Source organism: Silene latifolia, unplaced genomic scaffold, assembly GCF_048544455.1.
Source record: "Silene latifolia isolate original U9 population unplaced genomic scaffold, ASM4854445v1 scaffold_79, whole genome shotgun sequence".
In the NCBI taxonomy this organism is placed as follows: Eukaryota; Viridiplantae; Streptophyta; class Magnoliopsida; order Caryophyllales; family Caryophyllaceae; genus Silene; species Silene latifolia.
In genome coordinates, this window is record NW_027413701.1 from 1,559,674 (window position 1) to 1,569,319 (window position 9,646).

The 9,646-nt window shown below is 45.3% G+C and overlaps 1 non-coding gene across 1 annotated transcript; it reads left to right on the top strand.

Annotated features, from left to right (window-relative positions):
* Positions 1-781: 781 nt before the first annotated feature.
* Positions 782-888, top strand: LOC141640456 (small nucleolar RNA R71). Its single transcript, XR_012542989.1, has one exon. It is a non-coding gene; the product is annotated as a small nucleolar RNA R71 (small nucleolar RNA).
* The last annotated feature ends 8,758 nt before the right edge of the window (positions 889-9,646 follow it).

Here is a 9,646-nt window from a genome sequence, read left to right on the forward strand (position 1 = left end):
TAGTTGAGTTAATTGGGTTTCCAACATTTTGGTGTGGGCTAGGATATTGTTGATGGTGATTTCCTTTGCTTGACTATCCTTTTGCATTTGAGTGAAAAACTCTTGTTGATTCTTTTGCATTTGGAGGACCGCTTTTTGAACATCAAAACCTTGGTCATTTTGTTGATTGTATGGAGTTTGATTTTGGTAACCTTGGTTTTGGTTGTAAAAGGGTCTTTGATTTTGGTTTCTCATGGGAGGTGGGGTGTATGTTGGTTGAGGGTTTTGAACATTTTGGCTTTTGTATGAGAGATTTGGGTGGAATTTGGTGTTTTCATTGTAATAGTTTGAATAAGGGGTACCACTCTTGTATGCTTGAAAATCATTCACTTGTTCATTTGTTCCCCTACATTCACTTTGGTCATGTCCCAAAGTTCCACAATTCTCACATATCCCACTTGGGATTGATGAAGATGCCGTCATGGCATTAACATGATGCTTTGGTGATTTTGAGGCTTCTTCAAGTCTAGCCATAGCTTTTTCGAACTTCAAATTGATGGTATCAATGTGAGCACTAAGTTGAGCACCCAATTGAGTAATAGAGTCCACTGCATGCTTTCCTCCTCTAGTAGCCTTGCGAGGTCTACTATATTGTGAATTATGGACCGCCATTTCCTCAATCTTATTCCAAGTTTGATTGTCATCAACTTCGGTGAACATTCCATTTGATCCCATGTTGAGAATGTTTCTTGAGTCTTCATAAAGACCGTTCCAAAATTGTTGTACCAAGAACCACTTGCTAAGTCCATGATGAGGACATGAGCGACAAATTCCCTTGAATCGCTCCCAAGCTTCATACAAAGATTCTTCATCTCTTTGCTTAAAGCCCGTAATTTGAGCTCTTAGCATGTTAGTCTTTTCCGGTGGATAGAACTTTTTGTAGAAGGCTAGTGCCAACTTCTTCCAAGAATCAATTCCGAGAGTAGCCTTATCAAGGCCATTCAACCATTGTTTTGCGGTGCCAATTAGAGAAAAAGGAAATAAGACCCATCGAATTTGGTCTTGAGTTACACCGGTTTGAGAAATCGCATCACAATAGTCGCAAAAAGTCTCCATGTGAGAGTGAGGGTCTTCACTAGGCATCCCCCCAAATTGGCTTCTTTCGACTAATTGGATAAATGCGGATTTGGCAATAAAATTTCCTTTTAAATGTTGTTGTGTGGGAGTACCATTGGGTAGGTTCTCCTCGGTTGGTACGGAATGTGATGAAAATTTAGGCATTGTGGGTTGATTTTGTGTTGGATTTTGTGTTGGGTTCTCCTCACCTTCTCTTTCAAAACGGTTGATGAACTCAATAGTGTTTGGTTGAATATCTACAACCTCACCAATACCTCTCAAAGTTCTCCTAGCAAGTCTTCTATTGTTTGTCAAAGTCCTTTCAATTTTGTGATCAAAGGGTAACAAGTTACCTTGTGATCTTCTAGACATGCAAAATATCAAACAACTCAAAAATAATTCGAACAAACCTTGAGAAGTTTTACTTCCCCAAGGCAAAGAAAGACACAACTAATAACAATATAAGAAAATCTAAATCAAGTTAACACCGTTCCCAGCAACGGCGCCATTTTTGTCGGACTCACTTGGAGGTTTAGTTTTCGGTTCTTGTCGTTAGAAGCACCTAGACCAAAACACAATTTATAACTCCACAAACAACTCTACAATAAGTAAAGAGGCAAGTAAAGGTCGGATCCCAAGGGACGGGAATTGAGATGAGATTTTCAATTGCAACTAGTGGTGTCTAAGGGTGTCACAATTTGGGGTTTGAAGTAGAAGATCACTAAACTAAATAGCAATAAAAGTCAACAAGCAAGATGATTAAAAAGGGGTGTAAACAATTGATAAAGGGCACTAGGGTGTCATGGGGTCATAGGGGATTCATGGGAATCTATCATACAAACATATTCTCAAATTATAAGCAAGCAATTATTGTTGTGATGGATCGAGTTGGTTTATATCTTACAATCCTAGGAAAGTTTGGGTCCCGGAGCCGAATCGATTAGATTGTACAACACCTACAAGTCGACTTAATCTTCCCTACTCAACTATATGCATGGTCTAATGAGACTCGAGTTGATTTATGTCTTACAAGTCTCATTGAAAAGATAGGTGATGGGTAAAAAATGCAAGGATTCATAGGCTCGCATTTCATCAAACATAACATGTGCATAAGTTGAGATCACAACAAGCAAGCAAATAAACTATGAAAACATATTAATTTAAGCATGAATCATCCCCCATGTTGGTTTCCCCTAATTACCCATTAACCCTAGCTAAGAAAACTACTCACTCCTTATCATGTTGAACATGCTAGCAAGGTTGTCAATCATACCAACAAAGTAAAACATGATGAATAAATGAAGATAATTTACAATAATTAAAAAGGGAATAAGAGAATTATACCTACTAATGATTCCAATAATAAAGCAAAGAATAATAGAAGTACTTGATGATTGATTGGAAGGTTGTCAATCTCCCAATAATAACCCAAATAATCTTCAAAGAATATGCAAAACAAAGGACTAAAGACAATAAATGACCCAAATATGCACTAAAAAGCATGGGAACAAGGCTAATTCGAGGACTAAATATGCTATAATTATGGTCACATTAATTTAACCGAGTCCATCTTGGAGTAGATGTAGATCGTGTAGCTGAGCATGTAATGCTGCAGCTTTTTTGTTGACCATACTAGGGCAAGGCATGTCTTTTCCAGTTGGGTATACCTCGTCTCGTACTCAATGAACTTTTTGCTGATGTAGTAGATGGCTCGTTCTTCGTTGCCAACTGTTTGTGCTAACATTGCTCCCATGGCTGTGTTGTGTTGGTACATGATCGGGTATAGGGATAGAGGAATCCCCGGTTGAGGTGGCATGAGGACAGGAGGTTTGGATAGGATTTCCTTTATCCTGTCGAAGGCCTTCTGACAGTCGTCGTCCCAATCAGTGTGATCGGAGGCGCGAAGCTTTTTGAATATTGGTTCACAAATCATAGTGAGCTTGGCAATGAAGCGGCTGATGTATTGAACCTGGCCGAGAAATCCCCGAATCTCCTTCTCGTTCCTAGGCCGAGGCATTTGTTAAAGGGCTTTGATTTTGGTTGGATCAATCTCAATGCCTCTTTTGCTGACGACATGTCCCAAGAGTTTTCCGGAGGTAACCCCGAATGCACACTTATGAGGATTTAGCCTCATGTTATATTTCCCCAGACGAGCGAAGAATTTCCGGAGGGCATTGATGTGGCCGTCCCATTCTTTTGATTTGACAATCATGTTATCGACATATACCTCTACCTCCTTGTGCATCATGTCATGTAGGAGAGTAGTAGCGGTTCTTTGATAGGTTGCCCCGGCGTTGATGAGGCCGAAAGGCATGACCGTGTAACAATATGTACCCCACTGTATAGTGAACGCAGTTTTGTGCATGTCTTCCTCAGCCATTTTAATCTGGTTGTACCCAGCATACCCGTCCATGAATGATAGGAGAGCATGCTCGGCAGTATTGTCCACCAGAATGTCAACATGTGGCAAAGGGAAATCGTCCTTTGGACTCGCCTTGTTCAGATCCCTGAAGTCGACGCACACCCGAATTCTTCCGTCTTTCTTTAGTACTGGCACAATGTTGGCCACCCAGTCAGAGTATTCAGATACTTTGATAAAACCAGCCTTGAACTGTTTATCCACCTCTTCCTTGATTTTTGGGGCCCACTCAGGACACATCCGGCGTAGCTTCTGCTTCATAGGTTTAGCCTCGGGTTTAATGGGTGTCCGGTGCTCTGCAATTTCTCTGTCAATCCCAGGCATGTCTCTGTAAGACCAGGCGAACACGTCCTTGTATTCGTGGAGGAGGTCAATGAACTGTTATCTTTCCGAGGGGTCCAGGGTTGTCCCTATCCTAAGTTCTTGAGGTGTATTGTCGGTTCCTACGTTAATAGGTTCGGTCTCCTCAATGATGGGGTTCGGTTTCTGTTTGTCAAGTTCTTTGGCTAGGTGAGGTGGGTAGTCACTCAAGTCAAATTCCTCATAGTCATTCAGAATTGCATTGCAGTTAAATTGAGACGAGTCATAAGCAAACTTAGCGTTCATTAAGTTGACACGAGCGAAAAGCTCGGAAAGGACAGACATCTCGTGGTCAGTCAGAGGCGACACAACAGAGGAAGCGGCCCCTGGAACAGGCTCCAGGTTGTCACCTTTCATGGGAGTGGGTTGACCCTAGTAGACTCATCCTCTGAATCAGCCACGACTTTGTGATAAAACCGTGGGAAGGGGACCTTGACCGGGACATTAAGAGCGTTAGGAGCTATGATAGACTCTGACTCCGACTCAGACTCAGACTCGGATCCTTCTTCACTTCCCTCCTTGAACATAGGGGCCTCTCCAGTTGTTATCTTGAGAATGCGGCCTTAGCGATCGGTCCACTTGACGGTCTTCCTCCAGCCTTGGGTAGCTTTCTCCGGGTCAGTATCGGAGATCAAGGCGGTTGGATCAAATTGATTGTCCTTCAAGGCGATGTTGATGATGTCCTCATAGTCGAGGTGTTTGACGTTATCTTCCCCAAAGAGGAGTGTGACAGCTTGTCCGTCAAGGCATGGCGATGGCTTGGACTCAGTTGATGCGGCTTCGATGTTGTCGGGGATAAAGTAGCAGTCTTGGAAGACTTCCACTCCCGGGTATCTAGCCCTGGCCACAGAGTCATAAATTGGCTCCGGAAAGCCGTGGTAGAGCTCGGACTCTCCCTCGGGGACAAAGTATCCGTTGAGAGTCAGATGGTATGGACGGAGGATAACCCCGTGCTTCTTGCGTTTTCGGACTAGGAGGTTCATCTCCTGGATATCTTCGTCGGTAGGTTCGTATCTCAACCCAAAGGGAATGTTGGGGACCTTAGCCTGTTTTAAGGGAGGCAATGGGTCCTTTAGTGGATTGAGCGGCAAACCCGAGAAATAACCCTAACGCATCATGATACGGTTGACCGTGAGGTTGGTGAACGGGTCACCATTAGAGGGCGCCAATTCATCAGTTATGGCGTTCACGGCTCGAAAACCCCACATTTCGTTGTCGTCCTCCTCAATGGCTTGGGAGGCTACTCCCCTTCTCATGACAGCTTTGATCGGGGAAGCGCGAATTGTGATCGTTTTTCCGTTGAAGGTGACCCTGATCTTTTGGTGGAGAGTTGAGGCGACTGCCTTGACGGCGTGAATCCAGGGACGTCCCAGGAACATGTTGAAGGAAGTGTCGATGTCGACCACTTGAAAACTGGTTCGTCTTTCCAGTGGCCCGGTTGCGACGGTCAAAGTGATAAGCCCAGCGACCTTGCGATGAGTGTCGTCGTAGGCGCGTACTCCTTGATTCGTTGGGACCAAGTCAGCTTCCTTGGTACCCAACTTGTGGGCAGTCTTGAGAGGAATGACATTTACCGCAGAACCGTCATCCACGAGGACCATGGGTATATTTTTCTGGAGGTATTGTACGGTGATATACAGGGCCAGGTTATGATTGCCTCCGAACGGAGGGATATCCTCGTCGGAGAAGACGACCATGTTGTTTAGATCTGGGGCGTCCCTTGTCATGTGCGCCACAATTTCTTCTGGGGAAGAGGTGGAGGGCACGGTTAATTTTCCCAAGGCCTACAACAAGGCCTGTCGATGCTCAAAAGACGTTGCGATCAGTTGCCAAATTGAGATTTCGGCTTTTGCTTTCTGGAGCTGTTTCAGGATTGAGTTCTCGGGAGCCTTTGGTTGATTGTCCACCTCTGGGACGATTTGGTCATTCGTTGTTGGAACGGCGTTGGATTGTTCGGATTCTAATAGGGACGTCCGGACCGGGTGAGATGTCCGATTTCTTTCGCCCGCTTCTCCTTCCCTGGGATGATATATACATCCTCAACATCATCTCTCCATATGCCGTTAATTTCAGAGCCTCGAGGATACCTTGGATGGGTATTCCTTGGTGGGTAGTTCTTGTGAGGGATATTTTTGTGAGGATGGTTTTTGTGAGGGTGATTTTTATGGGGGTAGTTATTTTGAGGGTGATTTTCGTGAGGTCTATGTCAGAATGGTCGCGGGAGCAATCCATCCTGGGGTGGGTAGTTTTGAATGCTTGGGGAATTCTCCCTTGGGCGCGGTGCTGGAGGATTGAAGATGAGTCGACGGTAGGCGTCGTCGAGTCGGGTGATTTTCTCAGAGAGGCTGGCTATGGCCTCTTCAACTTGTTGAAACATAGTGAGCATAGTGGCAGCACTAAACACAAACACTCCGTCCGAAGAATCTTTTCCCAAAATATTCACCTCGTCGTCAATCGGCAGGATGAGGTGAGAGGAGTCTAGGGTCGGCTCATCGTCAGAGATGGCGTGGATTCCCAGAGGATTCGTCTTGTTGTTCGGCTTAGTTGGTGGGGGTATAGGCAAATCTCATTTCTCAATCATGTCTTGAATGAGGTGCTTGAGTTTGAAGCAGGTTTCGGTATCGTGCCCTTTCCCTCTATGATACTGACAGTAGGCGTTGGGGTTCCCGAACCGGGACTTCTTGGCATTGGTCGGATCCGGGGTGGGTCCGATCAGTTGTAACTTCCCCTGGTCCATGAGCCTTTTCAGGGCACTTGCGTAAGTCGACCCTATGTTAGTAAACACTCTCTGGGGGCACTCGGTTTTCTTAGCAGATGGTTCGATGAGGTTGACCTCATCAATCTTGTTCGTCTGGCCGTAAGGGCGAGATCCGGTTAAGGTGGATCCCTGGTAACCTCTGCCAGTGGTCTTGGCTAAGACACCCTTTCGGAGGTCGTCCTCAATGCGCGTCCCAAGAATCTGCAGATCTTGGAAGGTCTTGATGTTCTGATATCTCAGTAGGTTGGCATAAACCGGGCAGAGATTGTTGACAAACTTTTCTACCAAAGTCGATTCACTTGGCTTACTGACCAGTTGAGTACTCACCCTTCTCCAACGGGTTAAGAACTCAGTGAACCCTTCCTTGTCGTTCTGGGTTAGCACTTCGAGAGTACGGGTATTGGCCTGGATCTCGACATTGTCGGCATACTGTTTGGCGAAATCAACTGCGATCTCATCCCAAGTAGTAAGGTTTTTCGGATCAAGGGAGTAGTACCATTGGCGAGGGATCGGTTCCAAAGAGGATGGGAAGATCCGGGTAAAAAGTTCCTGTTTGACCCCTTTAATGGCCATGTAGTCCTTGAAAGCACGGATATGGTTGAGTGGGTCCTCCACTCCCTTGAACTTAGGCACATCGGTCAGGGTAAAGTTGTCGTAACTTAGGTCCCCAACAGGTTCGAACCTTCGGTTGTTCTCAAGATGGATATTGTTACCCCGGGCTAGGAGCTGTTCTTCCAAGAGTTTCAGCCTCTTCTCAGTTTCAATCAGAGGTGGGGTATTGTGTTCCCCAGTTTCCTTGTTCTCCAGGGTGTCGATACGGGTCTCGACGCGATCCAGAGTGACCTTAAGAGCGGTAAGCAGGCTGGCTAGTTGATCAGTTGTGACATCTCTGTTGTTGTCATTGTTGTTGTTGGAGGAAGCTGAAGACAGGGCCATGGCTCTGAGGCAGAAAAATGGCTCACATTACAACTCAATCCGACACGGTTCCAAGACTGGACGCAGACAACGCAAAGGACGAGACAAAGATCAGACTCAACAAGACGGGGCGACCGTGTGTGGTCCCTCGGTGCTGACTTGACTTATGACGTGACGGTGTTGACCGAACTTTTGACACGAGTCCAACATGACGGCGTGACGCCGTTGGACGGGTTTCGTGGTGAGACGACTCATAAGTAAAGACCCATAAGTACGTTTGCTTTGACTCGATAGACACGAGGCGGAATTGGAATGGTGGACTGAAGTTTTCGAAAATAGAAATTTTCAAAAAGATTCATTTGTCGCTTCAATGGACGACTTCCGAAGATAGAAATCTCCCCAAGTCGATCAGTTGAAAGGGTCGTCTTAAGTTTATTTGCAAAAGACAGTTTGAGTTTGAGTCGGCTCGGAAAACAGTGTATCGTTTCCCAAGACGGTTTTGAAATTCAAAATCGTATGTTTTGAAAATCGGGTTTGAAATGTTTGAAGAGGTCTCGGGGACGGTGTATGGTCCTCGGGATCTCGAAAGTGTCTCGAAAAAAGTGTGTGTGCTTTTCTCGGGTTTTCAAAGAGCCATTATCGGCGCGAAACGGGTTAAAATCCGTGTCCAGACGCGGCGATTATAACAGCTTAAAAAGGTGATTTGAAATGGTTGTAGAAAACCGGGATTGAAAATCGTCATTACGAAGGCGTAGAAAGGCGTGTTTAAATGGTTATACAAAACCGGGTTTGAAAAATCGTCATTATGACGGCCTAGAAAGGCGTGTTGAAATGGTTATACAAAACCGGGTTTGAAAAATCGTCATTATGACGGCCTAGAAAGGCGTGTTGAAATGGTTATACAAAACGGGGTTTGAAAATCGTCATTACGACGGCCTAGAATGGCGTGTTGAAATGGTTATACAAAACCGGTTTTTGAAAATCGTCATTACGACGGTCTAGAAAGGCGTGTTGCGGTCGGCGAAAGACCGAGTTTTGAAATGGCCATTATAACGGCGCAAAAAGGGTGATTTTGAAAGTTTGAAAATGACACGGAAGGACTTATGATCAAGTAGCACATAAGCACTCGCAGTTCATTATATTATGCCTTATGCTGACACGGGTTTTGGCTTAAAAGGGTGGGTTACACACCAAGCAATCAAACCCCGATTTGCGAGAGGGATACCAATCCAAACAAAATGTGTAAGGAGGGTGCCCTATCCTCGTGCACGAAAGTGATGAAAGCTCTTTGACGAAACAGAAATGTGTAACGTCAACAGTATGATTGACTCAATCGAGATTCAAAACACGGGGATGAGAAAACTGACGCCGACGAGACGAGCCAATTGGTCGAAAAGGGTTAGGTTGTAGGCCCGGACAAGGAACCTGACCGTGACCGTAATATCAATTAATGCATTCCAACCGAGACCTCGTTCGAGTCTCGCCATCTAGGGATCACAGAGACGTAAGTGTCCTAGTTATCCCCAGCGAAGTCGCCAATCTGTGGACATGGCCCACCTGCAAGCCCAGCCGATCTGTGGACATACAACGGTCTTTTGAAAGCCACGCTCGGCGGCGTAAAAATGCTTTCGACCGGATCGTTTTAGATCGGTCGGTTTCGTCTCGGTAAGGTTCTCGAAACGATTAGAGATGTTCGGAGTCGCCACCAAGCATTTCTAGGATGCCTGGAACCCGTTCGAAATCAACTTTATACCTCGGTCAAATCGAAGCACAAAGCAGCGTTTGACATAGGTACTAAAGATAAGGAAATCGTCCCTCTTTAGCATCCTATCTCTAGAATGACTCTCGTACGTCCTGGATAAGGTCATCCACTATCCAAAGTTTCTGAGTAAGAGGTGAAGGTACGTATTGGGAAGACCATTAATCAGACACCCAATCCCGCCCGCGTTAGCGGCCTCTATTGATTGATCTTGGTTGGTTGAATGCAAAAGTTGATAAAACGGTTTAAATGCATGAATGCGCATCCAATAATTTAAACCTAACATGTGAGAGCTTTCTAAGTCGGTTGATTTAATCCAAGTATCAAGTATAAGATGTCG